Source organism: Borostomias antarcticus (assembly GCF_949987555.1).
Source record: "Borostomias antarcticus genome assembly, chromosome: 5".
In the NCBI taxonomy this organism is placed as follows: domain Eukaryota; kingdom Metazoa; phylum Chordata; class Actinopteri; order Stomiiformes; family Stomiidae; genus Borostomias; species Borostomias antarcticus.
In genome coordinates, this window is record NC_140238.1 from 7,674,660 (window position 1) to 7,694,837 (window position 20,178).

The window sequence follows — 20,178 nt, forward strand, 5'->3', positions numbered from 1 at the left end:
CTGTAAACACCACATACGTACTTCCGCCCTCAAGTAACGCTAGTGAAGTAACTTCCGCCCAGCTGTCTGTTTCTTTTCATAGTCGAGTAGGGAGGGAGGCTCACCATCCAAGGTAAACACGAATGACTTTTACACGAGTATCAAGTTTATCACATTGATCATAGGCTAAGCTTATTTCAGGACATAAAACTATACTCAATTATTGCTCAGAAAATACATTAAAAAAAAACACTGTCACTTGTGTGATCAAGTAGCCTACGGTATGTGCGATATAATGTGTAGCCTATCATACCTTTAAAAACAATAGTAATAGCCCAAGTGTTTTCATTTGACATGGTCCAATTATGGAAGTTTGTCACAAAGCCAATGTGTAGCTGAATGAACTAAAAAGTAATTTACCACTCCTTTTTCATCCCTTAGATGAAGCCAGCCTAAATAATGAAAAAAGAGGAAAAAAATGAAAGAAAAGTCTGTGAAAATGAGCACAAAAGCCATTTAATCTCTCTCATCTTCCTCTTAATAACTGCAAATTTCCCCTTGGGCCCCTGGGAGAGGGCCTCTGTGTGCCGCTGCCACCTTATCTGTCCCCTCCATATTTCAGCGTGCAGAGTGGCTCCCTCAGAGCCCCTGGCCTCCTCTCGTCGGGGCCTGTGGGAGAGCCGGGCTCCTGGGCCCAGCATTGTTCTGGCCTGAGAGCCAGCCTGGGGACAGGACTGAAAGCCGGAGAGGGGGAATCAAAAATATCAGGCACTGCTTCATTAAGTGGCAGCCTTTCACAAGCAAACATATCAGAAACAGGCCCCTTTCAGAGGCAGTAATTAGCAATTTGGAAACCTTGCCCCCTCAGGATATACAGTTTCAATTTAGTTGGCAGGACTGCTTTAGATTCTAAGGCACTTAATATTCATTGTTTCTCCCATCTTCCCAATTTCTGAACATACATTGTCTAGCTTTTCACTGGTGATAAAGTGTTTTATCTATCATGTAATTCTTCTTTTCAAGAGAAGTTAATTTTTATAAATATTTTCAAAGGGATTTGCATAGAATGTGTGGGATATGATAGCCAAGTGCTCTTCAAGAAGTACCAAGCTGGATATCCAGTGGACTAATGCATGCCTGATGGAAAGTAGATGGTCTGTAAGAAAACTTACCGCAACTTCTGCCTACCAGTCCTATCATCATGCAGTCCTACTCAGGGCATTGGTCTCTGAAAACAATGTCATCAACATTAAACAATGATGTCCAAAAAACTACATACATTATGTAAATACACAAACCTGATGACTGTTTCTCAATTTGGGCAGTTGTTATTGTACAGTACTTAAAAATGTTAAAAGGTATTGCATTGTTTTTCTAATCAGGATAATTCTGTAGTTAATATTGAAGTTGTTTCATTCTTTAATCACTTTTGGAACTAAAACTATTTCCCTTGCTGCATGGGTGAGAGGGCGAATGTTTGCAAACTATTTAATAACCTAAACCGCATGTCTTCCTATACCTCAGGGGCTGAAAAAATAACACTTATCTGGGTTTCAGCAGAGCCTTTGTTTCAACTGCCTCCGCCTCTATTCATTTGCAATCAGCTTTGTCTAATAAAAGTAATTGATTTTACCCCTTACACACAAATGAAAAAGGACTTTGTGATTAAGCATTTTTCTCAAAATCTAAATCCAAGATTCTCATCAATACTTGGGAAAATATTCAACTCATTAAAGCAAAATGAAAAAAGAAATGGCTGAAATGTGAAAAGAGTTACAGGGAATGAAATAATGAATGGAGTCCGAGCTATCTTTCCCAGGCAGAGCGCCACAAGGGATGCAGACTCCCAGCCACAAGAAATGAGCTACCTATCTGTGAAAAGAGTGACTGCTCCATCCTATTTGATTTGGCTCTGCTATCATCTCTTAAGAAGATGTCAGCCTTGCTTCCTCTATTGCTCTGAGCCTTTATCAACCCTTAGACGCTGTCCCCGCAAAAAGGGTTGCCGCATTTCAATGCCTTTCAGGAAGCAACACTCAAGAATAAGTGTTATGCGATAAAAAAAGAGGCTTGTTAAATAGATCTGTCTATTTGTATGGTAATAATGATCGCTTAAAGACCCAGGGCTCCGTGACTTGTAGAACAAGGAAACAAATCTGTATTCTGGTATTGTGTTAACGTGACTCTCAAAACGACCTTGTGAAACTTCCTTACAGTAAAAAATGAGATTAGAGGCTTTGTTTTCTTTCTTTCTTCTCTCTGCTCCGGTCAGAATGCAGTACTGGTGCGTTACTCTACCACTCATCCTATTCACTGTCCAGGTGTGTTTTCCACAACACACCATATAACTTCAGATAACTTATCATATTGTTTTGGTCAGATTAGGCCTTTTCATATCTGAGAAACCATTCTGATGATTTTGTTTCTTCAAAATGGTTGTCATAAAGTATCAAATCCCTACTTTTTAGTGGCTGAGCCTCTATTCAGCTGCAGTAACCATTGTCGGACACAAAACAATAAAAACAAACTGACGAAAAGCCAACACTGAATTCTCTCATTAGGATTCAAAGGCTCCTTTTAGTTTGCCCCAGATGGCATAAGCTATTAACAGAATTATCTCCATAAGCTGGTCCACAGACCTCAAGAGCATTGTTTTTGTTGTCAAGCAAATCAAAGTGTTTGTTTTGCCTCTGCACCTGGAGACCCTTCTGTACATTGTTTCAGACTCGCCATTGTCATGGTTAGTGATGTCAGCTCGGCCCAAACAAGTCAGGTTTGACATGTCAATTTGGCAGAGGGGCAGGCCCAGGTTCAGTTCAGTCATTTGATCCTTTATCTCCCCCTTTTGATATCTCAGTCATGTGTCAGTGCAAACAAGCAGCCGGCCGGCCCGCCGACGTCTGCCAGGGACTGTGTGATGAACATGATTGATTCTTGGAGCAGCAGAGAGGATAAGTAGGACTTCCTCCACTGGCTCCAGTGATGACATGAGCTCTTGATGAAAAAGCTCTCGTCTCTCCAGCTGGATTGAGTCTTGTGGTAGTCTTTGATGCCAGCCCACCCATAAAACAGGACCTAATAAAAACACAGCATAAAAGGCTATGTCTATTCATTCAAATATCAATACGGTTGTTGACATTTACACCCTCAAAACAGCAGGTCTCTAATCTACGTGCTCTCTGTTTGGCCTCTATGTGTCCACAGAGTGCATTGGGAATGGGAAGTGGAGAAGCTGGGGGGTGAGAGAGCTCATTTCTTTGTTGCCAGCCCCTGGTTGACCCTGGTTGTGGGGTCACCACCACCATATCCAGGCGGCAGGCAGTCCTACTGGCCAGCCTCTCTCCTCACGCCTGGCTCTTCAGCGTGGCCTCCCCCAACCTGGTCACCCGTTTCCATTTATCTGGTGGGATAACTATAAAAATCTGTCAGAAGGCAGGAGGAGGGTTTTTTTTCTCTCTCTCGCTCTGCTCCAGCCGAGCTGGCAGATTGAGGGCCCACTGTAATGCACAAGTCTGTTTTTATTATTCTTGCTGGGGGAACACTATTTCATCAAGCGCATGATTCCACAGAAGAGAGGAGATAGCCCCAGCCTGGCTATATTTCTTCCAATCAAACATTCCAAGGAGAAAAAATGAGTGGGTGCTATCAAATCCCAGAATAATGCTGCCAGATTTTATGTAAAAGGAAGGACTGATGGACAAATACAGGAAGGCAAGACAAGTTTAATGACGTGTGTTCAGGAGCTGAGATTGGAAAACTGACAGAGAAAAGCAGCCTCTTTGGTGGAATATAAATTGTTGTGCGCTGTAAAAAGGCTTTTATCTGGAGTGAATATGGGACGTAATGCACAGGTCAGGGTTAAGTCATTTTCTCCGGCAAGTTAAGCGAATAATGAAGGCGAGCGCGCGCGGAGAAGGAGCAGCGCTACTGCCGGTTTGTCTTCATTTATTATGCCAAATCTCCTGATTTTGGCGTTGGCGCGGTGGGTGCTCTGGCGCGCACCGGTGGGCGACATATCGCTTAATTTACACAAGGTAATGAAAGCAGGGAATGGGAGGACAAAACAATTTACCTGCTGACACGGGAAGAAGTGATTTGCGAACATGGGGGGCGAGCGGAAGAGCAGGCAGAGGGCCAGGGCAGAAGGGTGGAAGAGAGGGAGAGAGGGATGGGGTGAGGAGGAGAGAAGGAGGGAGGGATGAAAGAGAGGGGGAGGGGCGATGAAAAAAAACAATAGGGAGGGGTTGGAGGGATGGAGGACAGAGTTGAGTTTTGAAGAGAGGACTCACTGGCATGGTGATGGCGTACAGTAGCGCTACTGAAGCCATGGTGAACTGCACAAACACGCGCGCGCACACACGCAATCAGGCCATAATTGACTTCAAATCTGATGGAGGACCTGTGCTGACAAGGCCCTTGTTTTACTCCTCCTTCCAACCCCAATTGTAATCACTTTAGACTGAATGACTCTTGTGAGGGGGCGGGGAGGAGGGCGGAACAGCAGCAATAATAATCACACTGGCCATGCAACAGGTAGCCTACTTTCAACCTTTTTCAAACTATCTTGTTTACGACGGTGTTAGTAGCTTAGCACAACTGTAAACAACTCAGAGAGATTTTGACAGGCATTCGTCTGCTTTAAAAGGAATTGTCCGATTGAAACCTTTGGAGATTTTTCACAGACAAAAAATCAGTATTCTATAGTTGCAATGCGAACACTGTGACGGGTGTCCTGTGACTGGCAGGTTGATGGTGACAAAAATCTAGATTGACTGACAGAGGCCAATCAACTCCACTGCTTGGATAGTGGTCTGAAGTGTATGACTGGCTGGTCTCACCTGAGCGGTCGAGAGTCCAGCTGTGACTGGCCACAGCGCCTCCAGAGAGGCCCTGTAATTTTCCAATCACTACCCTTCAGGCCAGGCCTCTCCTCGGAGCAGCGCGATCAGATGAACTCCGGCGTTTTCCTTGGTAAGAGGCCACAGTCTATTGGTCTGCTCACAGGAAGAAAAACAATCAGAGGCGGACGGGAGACCGCGGCTTTTTCTGTCTCTCTGGAGAGGTGCCAAGGGGAGAGGGCTGGGGGAGGCAGCGGGAGGGAGGGGGGTGAGACAGAGAGCCGCGGTGTGGTGGGTGGTTCTGGCGATGATGAACAGGACTCGCGGCTCTGCTGGCACCGCGCGCTGCTGCGGGACGAGACGGGAGGAGAGAGAGAGGAAGTGTCACTCTCCGCAGGCCCGCTGGGCCAACCTGGAGTCTGCCGGGTCCCGCTGCGCCGAGTCTTCACAACAAATCAAACACCATCACACATCCCCCCCCACCCCCCTCTCTCTCTTAACGAGCCCTCTGACACAGCTGGTGGGCCTCCGCTGGCCTGTCTGGAAGAATGCGCGAGCTAACAAACACCGGTGGTCATCAGGAATGAACTGAGCCTGAACGCGCGCTCGCTGAAAATAATCAGTGTGAAGAATTGATCTACACAGCTGTTTGTAGGGGGACAGTCTCTCTCAGCGTAATTACTGAGGCAGAAGATGAGTAGGGAACAGCTGTGGACAGTAGAGTTCTATTCTAACTGGGAGGAGAGTAGCCAGGCCTGTAGTCTAGTCTGTGGGTTCCTGTATCTGAGTGTACTCCCTGTCTGCAGCCCTACCCCCCTCCTCCACAGTTCTCTCATTCTATCTCCACAGGCTTCTTTCCTCTCGCAATGAGAGGTGACAGTGAACAGCGGAACTCGTCCGTGTGAATAACACAGTCACGGTCGGTGAGACCCTCTAGGACGGTATGCACACACATGCACACACACACATGCACACACACACTCAAACACTTGTCAGGGGGGGTTCAAGTCAAGGGCCCCGGCTGTGGGCAGGCTGTCAACCCCATGACCCCTCCATTACAGCTTAACCAGGGACAATTTGAGCGATGTGTTACTGTACATGGTTTATCTGACCTTTTTTTATTTTTTTATTTATTTTTTAAAAAGTTTTTACTGTACTGTTGCGGGAACATCTAGCCACATGAATGAAATGTGAAGGATGTGCATTGTCGCCTTAGAGTACAGGTGTACCGTCAATGCAAAAGTGCCGTGTGTCTCAGAGCTATGTATAGGCTACACGCCAAGGGCAGCCGGTTGTGTTTTGTTTATAAACCTGCCAAGCTCACGTTACCGTAAATTCAGGTTGTCCTGTATTCACCCTCGGTGCTGCACTGCTCTCTCTGGTGTTCACCGTGTCCTTCAGTGGCAGTCGTCCCTAAGAGCCTGTCTATAACACAACTACTGGTCAGGCTTCATTTACCCACTCTCTCTGTCCACTGCCCCATCAGCATACAGTATCACATAACTGCTAATGGGCTAATGGGGAGGAGTGGGAGGGGGCAGAGAGGGAGAGAGACACAGTGATAGTTAGGGAAATGGAGCTCAGGTTCATCCAAACATTTAATAACTTATCCAATCTGAAGCGTTCACCTCTTACTGGGCTAATTATATCATTTAACTGGCCTGGACGAGGAGCCGCTCTCTCTTACACTGTCATCACATAATTATGACTTATGCCAGCTTGGCCTAGCAAGCTGGATGAAGTCAGCTCGCCATAAATTTTAATGATCACTTAGACGATACGAACATTCACGCGGCTTCCGCCGCATTAGCAGGAAAATATGGACGCCATCGCCACCGGAGTCCTGCCGACACGCCAAGACTGAGGAGAGAAGAGAGGCGACGCGACGGGAGAGAGGGGAGGAGGATGTGTAGGTAGGAGGAGGAGAGACAAGGGACATGTGAGGGCCAGGTCAGCTGATATGGGGCAGCAGACACGTCGCCCCACGTCTGTGGGATCAGTTTCTGGCTGTGGTCACCAGGCTCGCTGGGGGAGTGACGCGGCATCAAGCCTGTCAGAGGGCTAAACACCGGCCAGGAACCAGAGCTGCTGTGGTGGCGAGGGCCCTCCTGCAGGAATGGAAAAACAGCAGCTGACACTCAACGCCTGTGGTGCTACTGCTGACCTCATTACGAGCGTGGCCAGCCGGAGTAGGACCGGAGGGCTGGCTGGGTATAAGGAGAGCTGTCTTTGACGCTAGCACTTCGGAGCCTGGCTGGCACGCAAAGTTTCAAGGAACTTTCAAAGGTTGAACAAGAGAAACGCAGTCATGAACAATGATATGTGAAAATAGATTGGATATAATGAAAAGGGTTGATTGTCTTTTTTAATAGCTGTAAAATGGCTAATTACTCTTCTATGATTAATCATTGTAGAGGCAGGCGCATTGTGAAATGTGAAACTCCGGAGCTTTGATAATGTTCTGGTGAAATATTTTTACATTTCTTATGTAAATGAAATAATGTTCCGTGACTTTACTGACCTTAAACTTCAGTGAAAGAAATTGAAAGAAATTGACTGTATTACAGTATACTACTGCATGGGCAATCTGATGCTATTTTGTCAGTGTTGCAATGATATTTGTCTTAAAATGTCACATTTGATCCTTAACTAACCACAACCAGAACACCTCAAATGTTTCTTTTCATATTATTTTCTTACTTGCATATGAAACAACTGGATTTGACCCTCATTCAAAAACGTCACTACAAGTGACAAAAACAGTTAGACTGCGTACTATACAGTAGCAAAGTGAGGAAAGGCTTGACAGATGGAGAGGGACTTGACAGGGGCAGATGGACAGTCTAGAGAGACTGTAGTAGAGAGAGAGAGAGAGAGAGAGAGAGAGAGAGAGAGAGAGAGTTGGAAAGACATGAGCCACGAACAGAAGCTGATCTCATATCCCTTGCACTTAATATTTATGTCTGTTTGTGTGGCTATCCCATTTCAGGAGAACTTTGCCTATGCAGTAGAGCGATTGAATGACACAGATTACCTGTTTGGAAAGGCCCAGGCCACGAGACACTTGATTGATAATGCATGACACAAAAATGTTTTTGTTTACCCCGAGATATAGCTTCGGGGAGGGTTTCAGACTTTGTTTTTCTTCCTGAAACTTGATTCATTAAACTAAGTAGGAGGATGTCTGGAGGATGGGGAGGTTTACCTGAGGGGTTATATGAGGTCATTCAAGTTCTTTCTATTAAGAATATTATACATCATAGAAATGGCACTTTTTATTAATCTATGTTGGACTGAAATGTTTTCAAGAATAGTTTTGGTTGGAATAGAAGGGAATGGGTGTTTGGGTCATTCAAGTTCTTGATTGAGAGTTTTCCCCAGAGTGCTGAGTTGTAGGTTAGTATCTCTTGTAGACCAAGGGTCAACCACATCATTGACATCCCACGGAACCCTTGTTGTCTTAAAGGGTGTACCATAAAAGAAATCTCTCACCACAATCCCATTCCTCCCCAACATTAGATTGGATTGAAAGTTCCCCGCACACTTTCCTGGGTCTGTCAAATGAGCTGTCACTCATGTGTCACAACAGGCCCGTGCTCATCTGCTCTAATACATCACAGCGTTTTATGGATCAGTATCTGTGGTGCTTTCTCTTCCCCAGCAGCCCCCCCACTGGGAGTGTGTGTATGTGTGTGGGGGGGGGGTGATTGATAACAGACAGGGAGCGCTGGCTTCACACCCATGCCCATTTGGAGAGTGAAGTGAGACTCCACAGAGCCTCTGGTGTCCGTTCACTTCCTGTACGGTGCCTGCTGCTCCAGGAGAGAGCATGACATCAGCCTGCTGAACACACAGCCTGCCGAGCCTTTCCAATCACACTCCAGGCTGGACTGGAAGTATGGTCATGTCGAGCCATGGTCATGTGTATTATGTGACAGACATTGATGAATCACATTTACTGGTGCTGATTTCAGGATTACATCGTGTGTTTTACGATAAATACAATCAGTTTAAGTTGCATCAGGAAATCGCTTCAGCTAAAAACATATGAGATTATAATATTTATGAGTAGCACTTTATATTTAAGTTCGCTAGGTAGAGGAAGTGGCTGTTTGTGATTCAAAATTCAAAGTTAAGATTTTGTCTTATCTACAGTATATAGGATATTTTAACACACTTAGTTCTGCATCGTGGATGTTTGCATAGGCATTTTATATATGCCTAGTTTTCTTCAAAAACCCTTTAATAGGGACAATTTAACAAAATAATAGTTTTGTAAAGGTTCAGTGATAAGCTACTGTATAATCTTTAATGTTCAGTGCTGAGATACGTGTTAGGTGGAATCCTGAGGCTGTTTTCTTGTGCAGTGCTATTGGCATTGTGTTTTGGCGCTGCCAAGCTAATGGGTCTTTGGCACATGGACAGACCTCAGCCTTAGTAATCCAATTCGGGCGACCTGCTTGGCATGAGAGCACCTCATCTGTCTTTACTGTTCATTAAAAGACCTCCGCCTGGACTGGGCCCATTCACATTCCTCCAGTCAGGATCTAGGCTGGAGATCCAACAGAGGGTTATGGATCAGATACTCTCCGTAGAGCTAAAACCCATAGCCATTCATCTGAATAGACAAATGTGAAATCTGACTTGATGAGATGTTCCTAAGCACCGGACTCCAATGACTTAATCCTTTTATTGCAGCAGCAGCAGTAGCAGTGGAGCAGTGGTGTGTCCATACAGTATATCTGTGTGATGTGTTTATCAGATGAGGGCAGAGTGAGTGTAGAAGTGTGAAGTATTGTAAGTGATGTAATCCTGGCAGTCCCAGACAACAGGGCTAAAGGACTGATCCCGCCCCACCATCAGACACCGCAGCAGTACGACTATTCACTGTCCCATGATATCAGTCTGTGTGCAAACAGGCCTGTCCTGATAATCACACACATCATATCACATCACCCCCTCCTCCCCACACACACACAGACAGACACACACACGCAGCCTCACTGGCATTTCCATCTCATGTGACATCCCTCTCTTGGATGACAGGGAATGAATGTCTTTGATAAAAAAACATTCTCACCTTTTCTCTTCATCTCTCTTTATCTCTTTCTAACTGAGATGAAAATCGGGGCCGTGACGAGATATTTCCCAGGTTAACCTGCTGTGCACGATATTATGAATACATTTGGGCATCGTACAGTATGTGCACATTTCTTCATCCCTGTCTCTGTCCTGTCCTATAGTGAGAGGTACTTGGCAACTCCACCCCCCCCCCCCCCACACACACACACACACACACCACCACATGCACGTCTCTTTTCTTCCCTAGTGACAGGGACTTTATGTCTGGGGGTGGAATGATAATAATGTTTCTAATCTTGTTACATTGCACACAGAATTGTCTCACATGTTAATGATGGACTAGCCCCCCTCCCAGCCCAGCCGAGCTGCTTACTTTCAATTTGTGTACTGTCATCTCCTCGCCACGCGGCTGAAATTGATGCGCCCTCTTCCTTTTAATTAAATCAAAAACAGTGGGGGGGTCCGAGCAGGTGGGGGCGCCTGGCTGCACCCATACAGCCGTCAAAAAGAGCCTGGCCTGTCTTCCAGCCAAAACAGAGCAGAGGGGTTTATGCTCTTGACTCTGGGCTGCTAAAGCTCCATGTCTCCTGATATATTTGTAATGGTATAGCTCTGTGTTTTGCTTTTCGTGACAGGCTCTTTGAACAAAGTATTTGGTCAGAGAACTTGGATCCAATGCTTATTATGTAGCCTAGTCCTGAATTCTGAAATTCCCTCACTTTCATTGAAAAGTGAGGGAAGAGATAGGCTACTGCTGCAATACAGTGTCTCAAATAAATGAAAGATCAAATATGTTGAAGCCTAAAAGAAAAGAAAATATCCTAACACCATAAAATAATTAACATCCTGCTAGCAAAAATAGTCCCACAACCCAAGCCTGTACACAGGTAGGCCTATAGGGTGGAATTGGAGCCAAAGTATAAAAAATGGGAGCATAAAATTCCCACACATTAGGAGGAGGATAATTGGATTTCCTGTGTCCTGTTCGGTGGGCGGTGCTGGTGCGGCTCCTGAAGCTGTGACATTATCAAGGTAACATAACCTGAAGGCTGCAGCGCTGCACGGCGCGGGGCCTCCAAGGCCCGTCCTCCGGTTCCACATCACTGCCTACTTTGCTATTCATCCTGTGGACCCTGCAAATGAAATTATGGGAGGAAGAGCAAAGGACATTCTTTGGGAATTAATCCCATTTATCCCTAAACCCACTTCTAAATTTCATAGTGAGGCACTCTTTAGATGTAAGGCGCATTTACAATTAGACATGTGGTATTGGGTGGATTGCGGGAACCTTGTGTCTTGGATGGAAAGCAACTTCCGGACACAGCGATGTAGGGAACAGTTGTCAGCAGCACTTCTAAAATAATCTGAACACACAGCATGGTATTGTATTGCATATATTTACCAGGTTTTACATTTTAGATTTGATGAAAAGTTGTAGTATACTGTGAAAATGTATAGCCTACTAGTAGAAACGGTGACAAGTTCAGGTTACATTTTCACATTAAAGAAACCTTATCCATCTGCATGGCCATTTAAATAGGGTCTAAACTATAAACATAAAGTAGCCTATTTCCCCAAAATATGTATAAACAAAATGTATTATCTATCTCATTTTACATTAATAATAATATTTTGACAATACATTAGGCTACACGATGCATTTTAGGTTTGTTTGAGGACAATAGGCTATGCTCTATAAAATGAATATAATTCCACTTATTTATTTGCTATCTTCAATGGGCTCCATACCTGCTTGCTCAAAAAGGTTTGCACGTAATGTTATAGTTTGCATCTTTGCGACTCTATTAGGCCTACCTGATAAAAAAAGGAATTGATTAGACCTACATGGACATGGACTCAGGCTCAGAGCATTCTGGTGAAACGTTCACGCGCATCATTGAGTACTGTCTCAGGTGGGCCCATCACTGATGCCAGGTATAGGCTCCTGTCACGATGCTCGGTTGACTAAATATGTGACATTATTTCTCTATTTAACCTATTCAACTATCAAAGCATTGAAGCTGTTTAAGTAATTCCAGAAAGCAAATTTAAGTTAAGTAGCCTACACGCTGGAAAAAATACTTAGCCTACAGTAGGCTACCTGCATTAAAATATCATTTATTTCTATGCAGATAGGTCTATATTGGGTCCAGTCCGGCGTTGTGTGGTCTTTCAGTTTTTGTCTTGCATTAGGGGAATATCACTGGTGACAATTTTAACACCTGAATGATAATCAATAGGCTAATGTTGATTAAATTGTAATTTGAACATAGTTGAGACTAGGCCTACCCCACAAAATGTTAGTTGTATGTCTGTTTATTGTACATTTTATATAAAGTAGCCTAGGCCTCAGCTGCTACTCTTAAATAGCATATGACTGATAGGTGAAACAATAACCCACATTAATTGAAAATGAGAAGCTGGCGGATAGATCATGGAGATATAGGCAGGGTTTTCAGTATAATCCACAGATAGCCTACATGGCCTAGCTTACCTGTGCCTGTTGCAAATGGCATGGTGGCATAGCAAACCGTCATATTCCACCGCCAAAACTAGAATAACACTATAATAAATTAGCCTACTGAATAAAACCTGTAAACGTAAATGTGATATGCGAATATGTTTATAAATAGCCTATCCCTGTCACTTTAGACCCCCACTTAATTAGACCTAGTTGACTTGACGATTTTGCGTCCTAATCATTGAATTTGTATCAGAACAATATATTTTGGTAGAAAACAATTAAACCGTAAAGCCTGGAGCCCAAACGCGGGTTTTCATCTCATTCTGCAGAAGAGAGCAGGTGCGTCTGGTACACTCCCGCGACGCTTTGCAGATAAAGACTGCCCCCTAGCGGTTAAATACAAATGTAGCCATTCAGATGGCAGCCTTTTACCCAGCCTGCATGAATTAATTATTCCACAAACTGATATCTGTTCATGCACAATTGCACAAAATCATCAAAGCCATAAATTCCCTACTATTCCACAAAATGAAGAATGCATTGGTGTTCTCCATTACATCCTCCTATTAATTGTAGTCCAATACCTCAAAGCAAACTCTGTATATTAGGCTATGCAGATTAGATTACATACAAAGCAAATAATATAATGCAAAAGTAATATGCAATCCTTACATAGGCCTATCCTTCAATTATATATCTTCAGTGAGGACATTTTTAAACTTAGTCTGGGGACAGAAAGGCTTTTATCTTTAGTTCCCAATGAAGCATGTTGAATCAGTGCAGATAGAAACCAAGACACACACACACACACTCTCTCTCTCTCTCTCTCTCTCTCTCTCTCTCTCTCTCTCTCTCTCTTTCTCTCTAGGGCTAGCAGTGGTCCTAGTACTAGGCTGATTGCCTGGCAGGTCCTTTAAATCCCTTCATCAGGAACAGAACAGGCCACAGCCACAGCTAAGAGGTCACAAAACAGCCTGCTGCCGTGGTCCCCAGCTACACACCCCACAGAAACATGCAACATGCACAGTGCAAGGTGCATCCAGCTAACACATTAACAAGCAAACACACACACACACACACACACACACACACACACACACACACACACACACACACACACACACACACACACACACACACACACACACACACACACAGTCAGACCCAGAGCCCAGGCTCAGCCCTGCCATTATCCCCTCATCTACCCCAAACACGCAGTTTTAATTTCAAAGCTCTGATTAGCTGATGATTGCATGACAGCCGCCAACCAGGTTCCCTTTTCGCCCGGCTCCCAGACTGCAACTCAATCATGCCCAATTAGTGGGTCCCCAAACACTCTCTCTTATTAGAGGACTCATAATCGACTCATTGTGTCCTGATTTGGCAAATAAATCACTCTGGAGGCTGTTCTCCCATTTTTTTTCTCTCCCCCTCTCTCTCTTTCCCCTACCTCTCTCACTCTGTCTAGCCACACACTCCCCCTGTTCTCTGCCTTGTCCAGGGGTTCAGTGACAACGTTTTCAGGCGAGCTTTTCATTGGAGCTGACAGTTTGAGCTACTCGTGCTGGACTCTTTTTTTTTTTTTCTTCTTCTTCTTTTTTTTATTTCCCCTGAAGAATGAAGAATAATTTCGCCGGGCTAAGGCGAGGCAGGCAGCATGCGGGTGTCCTTGTCCTACAAGGTTAAGAATCCATTTCGTCTGAGCAAGAAAGGAGTGAATTAAAATAAATGATGGCCAGATATTTATTGCAAGTTTGTAGATGAAGCTAAGTCACTCTGGTGGACCAGCGGGGCCTGGTCTGCCAATGGCTCAGCGTCTCCATGTGACCTACTAGCTCCCACCGCCTGGCGCAAGGGAATAACGCTCAATGTCACATTACTCCTCTCCTGCTCCTGGTATATTTATTTATATCCATATATATATATTTATATCTTCATGCACGTGTTGCGGACGTTAGGGAGCAGACGTCAAATGAGATAGCAAGACATATGAAATTATCTCGTGCTGGATACTAAAAATATTTGGAATTTGATCTAAAGAGGGAAAATCTTGAGAAATGCGAGCTTGGTAGACAGCGCTGGTGGCCGACACGGACAAGGATATCCAGAATGAGGAGGGACAGGACACGAGGAGACACCGATGTTAGTCTGAAATTGTCCTTCGTTGGGGAGACGCCAAATCTCAGGGGCCACACTGCTATAGACTCTGCTATAGACACACTGCTATGTGCACTTACTGCTTGTCCCAGATCATGAGTGGTCAAGCATAATTCTGACTGCGGCGCGTTAGTCGTAAACACCCCCTAATGTTTTTCACAGATGATCATGTTCATTCACGGTTTCCCATCTAGGCATCACCGGCGCTGGAGGATCCAACAGGACTGACGCAGGAAGCTTCACAGGCTCGGCGGGGCAGCCTGGCTGGAGCCAGCGGGGTTTGAGGAGCAGGCGGGGGGTCTGTGATGTGGCGCGGATGCAGAAGAGCTCTGGACTCTGAACCCTAGCCTAAGGAGTGGACTCGGCGGCCTCCCGCTGTGACGGAGAGCCCCGCTCGCACGGCTTAAAACAGCTTCTGCCACTGCTGTGGATTTGCGCCTGCCCACCGGGTCCTCAGATGGCGCCTGTGATGTAACCGCTGGATGGCAGAGCTCAGAGACGAACACAAGGACCCTGAGTCTGGATGGCCAGGAGGAGGTCTGTGGGGGGGGGGACGGTTCTGACACGTCACACATCACTTAGCATAAGGACGGCGCGAGCCGCAGTACCGGACGCTCACAAGCCCCGGAGTTATCACCACACAGACAGCAGATACGTCACGGGTGTCTTTTTCTTTCAACACGACTCTTAGACATCTCCCCCTAACTTCAAAGCGCGCGTATGTGTGTGTGTGTGTGTGTGTGTGTGTGTGCATGCGTTGAGTGGTCATTATTCTCCCTTTCCAGTGTAACGAGCCTGGCCAGCTGGCGTGTGACGTGTGGTGCAGCACAGACCCCCCCCCCACCACACCCCCCCCCCCCCACAGAGCCATGCAGGCCCAGCACCCCCCTCCCCTCCCCCCCGCCCCTCTCCTCTCCCCTCTCCTCCCCTCCCCCCCTCCTCCCCTCCCCCCTCCCCTCCCAGCGGGCCGCTGGAGTCCACCACCGCCGGCACTCGGCAGATGGAGCCTCCGCCAGCAGCGGCGCTCCCCTCTCCTCCTCCGTAGGCCCGGGAGCAGGAGGAGAAGGAGGCGGAGGAGCCGGGCAGGGCAGGGCAGGGCCGGGCCGGGACCGGCCGAACCCCCGTCACAGATGCCAGGAGAAGCACGGGGGCCTCTGGCGGAGCCCCGCTGCGGGGGTGGGGGGTAGGAGGGAGGGGGGGGGGGGGGCGCCGGGCTGCGGCAGGTGTGATCTCGGCCCCTCACGCCTCGCTCTGTCAGCGCCTCCGCTCTCTCCTCCCGTCCTCCCCTCTCCTCACCTGGACACCTCCGCTCTCTCCTCCCGTCCTCCTCTCCTCACCTGGACACCTCCGCTCTCTCCTCCCGTCCTCCCCTCTCCTCACCTGGACACCTCCGCTCTCTCCTCTCGTCCTCCCCTCTCCTCACCTGGACACCTCCGCTCTCCCCTCCCGTCCTCCCCTCTCCTCACCTGGACACCTCCGCTCTCTCCTCCCGTCCTCCCCTCTCCTCACCTGGACACCTCCGCTCTCTCCTCCCGTCCTCCCCTCTCCTCACCTGGACTCCTCCGCTGCCGGGGCGGAGTGATATACAGTGCGCCGTCTGTGGACTGAACTGGATGAAAAAGAAGTAGCGCGAGACCTTCCTTAAGGTGAGGGGGGAGAAAAATATGAAGTACCAAGATCAAAGTACAACGAGCGAAGTATATGTCTCTGCCTCCTCCGAGGGCAAACAGGAGCAGAGTGTTGACTCAGGCGTTTCCCTCGGCTGGCTGTGATAAGCTCCCGGGCTGACCTCGCCACCGCCACCGCCGTCGCCGCCGCCGCCACCGGCCCCTCAACGACGACCGCTCTCCCACCCGCCACTGCTTTATCGCCGGCGGCAACAAGACAAACAGGTTGTGCTGCACACATGGCTGCGGCCAGCGTTCCCCGTGATGGAGAGAGTTTACGAGGGGGGGGGCGGGGGGGTGTCACGGCCGAGTTTACCACCTTGACCCGTCCCTGCTCACGAGGCCTTGGTGAACCCTGTCCCCGGCCCCCACCCCCTCCGCCCGGCGCCCCGGCCACTCCGAACACACTGAGTTATTATCATAATTTCCCAGAGAGGCATTGCTGGGCTTCCACGACGAGAGAGTCGCCTGTGTTTTACAGAATGTTTTGTGTTTTATTGCCTTTAAGTCACTCGTAGGCCAGTGTAGAGGGCCCACAATGATAAGAAAACCACTCATGTGAAAAATGAAGGGCCCCGCGTCCTGGACTGAGAGGAGAAGAGAGGAAATAATAAAATACATGACAAATGTGGAGCCCGACTGTATTTCATCTTCAACCCAGCCCCCCCCCCGCCACCCCCCCTCCCCTCTGTCAAACCCCCGCCTGCACCGGAGAATATGAGAAAAAAGAGGGAAATAATAATAATAATGAATTCAGCCAATCTCGACGTTGCAAAAAAGAACAGAGGCTTTTTTCTCGTTTGGTTTGTACTTGAAAACACCTCCCATGAACGGCAGGCAGTCCTCTCACTCCCCCTCCCCTGTCCTTTGACAACATGACACCGGTAAGATGCCCAGGGGCATTCCAAGCTGCCACCGTCCCGGTCGCTTCATGTCCGAGCCCACCTGGGCTAGACAGAAAAGGACCGAGAGCGATAGAATATTAACAAAAGAGGGGGAAAAACTGCACTGTCAAACTGAAAATACTCCCCCCCACCAACCATCCAACTTTGGACATAAATACACTGCTTTGTCTTTTATGTGGGGGGGGTGTGTGTGTCTGTGTGTGTGGATTGATCCTTCCCTCACCAGCCCTCATGCAGTGTATCTAATGGAAAATAAAACATCTGTTTAATCGTTTCAAACGCTTTTTTGATCAAAGAATGATATTGATCTGCAGTTCTATGACAGGGATTTCTCTTTTAAACTTGAAAAATCATCACAAGTCTTTGTGGCAAATCAATGAACGGGCTAAACAGCTCTCTTTTTTCAAGTCAGTTTCAAAGTGCATTAGATCCCATTTGAAATGGTTTCATTTGCATTCATTTCTACAGTCAGAGTTCAGATTGACCGTGCACAAAACCTTTATATGCAGCCAACACAGTATATCCTACAGGTATAACATATTACATCCTACTCATTATAAAGGGGCTCACATGATGGTATTCCTTCCTGCCAGCGTTCACATGTGATGAGATCCCTCATCAGAGATGCTGAACATCCAGGCATAGCTGGGATCACGGCACCAGACTGATCCCCTCCAGGGCAGGCCAGGGCCAGGGCAGTGGGTGAAAGCCAGTGACAGGCAGGCAGGCGCGTGGCGTGGCCCCCAGTGGAACATGCCGCTCCTAATATCCCCTGAGCTCTGGCTCGTCTGTCCTCACCCCTCACTCTGCATCTGAGGGGCTCCGGCACCAGGCCCCAGCTATCTCCATATCTCCCATTTTCTTAACGCTTTAATTACACATCAGCATATTGCTTTTGGGCCATATGGAAGGCAGATATTGAGAGCAGATAAGATGTATAAACTTCTGTCAACACCAAAGCATATTAGTGAGAGTTGGAAGCATATTATCTCTATTCCTCGTTCCAATTAGCGCCCTGTATCAAAATACATTAGGACAAGCCTGTCGCCCCAGCGGAGGAAAAAACATTTCTGAGGAGGCCATCGTCCATTTTTAATAAAACTGTATTACTTCCCCAGTTTGTTTTGCTTGCCACTAAATGAAAAGTCATTTCCACACAGGCATCCAATAACAACAAAGATGAAAGAAGCTTTAAACAGAGGAGACTGTGGTTGGCCCAGATTGGCCTCAGTGTTTTTTCGCCTCCATATACAAGTGACTTCAAACCAACACTGACATGAAAGCTTCTTTCCCTAAATAAATAAGGTTTGAGGACCCACAAATTCACCTCAACTTGAAGGAATTTCGTTTTTACGGGAAACGGGAAACAGGGAAGTAAATATCAATTTATAGCATGACTTGCATGTATAGAATTATCCCAAGTTACCCCAAATGAGGCCTAATGCTCTTAAAAATGGCCCCTTCCTTGATTGTACACACAGGAACCTGCCCCACCCTGCTCTCAGCTCACCTCTCAATGACACTACATTCCTATGTATAGGTCTAACTACTTAGTTGTGCGAAGCTCTGGGGTCTTCTTTCTCGGTAGGAATAACGTATGTGTTACAGTTGGTTTGACGTGATTAAATTCAGTACGTTCGGTTACAGAGAGGTCATTCTGAGCGCTGCTGCAGCATCGGGGTATATATGGAGAGAGAGAGAGAGAGAGAGAGAGAGGGGAGGAGAGAGAGGAGGGAGGGGAGGGGGAGCAAGGGAGCGAGACAGCTCGAGTATAAGGGACAGGGAGGTCACTTTGAGGAGCTGGATGCAGGCACATGCCAAGCGGCGTCTCTCTGCCCGCCTAATCCTCACCGTGATCCACCGGCGCTCCGGCCAATCGTCTGAGGCGGGGCCACCACCCGTGATCGGCGGGCCCCTAATCTGGGTCCTCCGCCCGAGAGCCGTCCACCTCAGACGCCAGCGGCCCGGCGCCAGCCGAGGAGTGGCGGGCCCGGCCTTCTCCAGAGAGACAGCTAGAGGTTGTCTCTACATGGATGGGCACTTCGCAGCTCCGCGGGGGGGAGGAGGAAGGGGCAACACGGCAGCTGCTCCGGGCATATGGGCAGAATTCATTAAGGCTGGCTAAATAAGCCAATTGTAGAGACTGTAAAAGTGTGTCTGCGAGAGAAACACTCTCTCACACACTCACACACTCACAGATAGAGATGGATAGACGGTCAGACAGACCTCTCATTAGTTTGTTTTTTTTTATTACAATTAGTGGTGCTAATATTCTGCCCCACCATCTCTCAACAGCGCAGACTGATTTTGTGCTCACATTATACACAAATCTTTCTCTATTTGCGTCTGGTGAACTGAGATGCAGAGACCGCGTGTCCTCCAGGCCGTAGGTGTGCATCTCCAACTGTCATGAGACCTGTCTCTGCTATAGGGAGAAACAAACCTAATCACAGTCTGTAAATGTTAAACCTGTTTTCCCAGTAGCCTTGCTGTCTATATTCACACACATGAACCAAAGACACACTGCTGAATGCTGATACATACTACACCTTTGTTTAAGTGTTTAAAAGTGCATCAAGGTTGCTCAGCCACTAATAATCTGGATTACTTTGAATTAGGGCCAGACTGAGGCTCTAAGGCACATACTGTAGCTAGCCTAATTATTTGGCTCTGATGAATGGTTGCTCTTTAACTTTTGACAGCACACACCTGGGCACCAGCAGCCATCTTGGTACAGAGTAAGATCTATGCTTCCTTATCCTGTAACAGAGTATAATGTATGCTAATCCCCCAGGTGTCAATAGGAACTCTGTTCAATGCATTTGAGATAATAGCGAAGAGGGGGCCGCTCCTATCGAAGAGCTGCAAGATAAAGTCAATGGCACAGTCAATAACAATAAGGTTGTAGGCTTTAATGAGGAATGTTAATTTGAAGACAATCAACTGGATTTCAGCTTAGCTGATTATCAACCTTGGACTTGTATCTGAGGTTGCGGGGCCTTGATAATGCTCACTGCAGGGAGATGTTTCTATCCGCCCCGGGTAGTTTGGAAGGGATTCTGAAACTAAAGTTTGCTTGTCTTCGC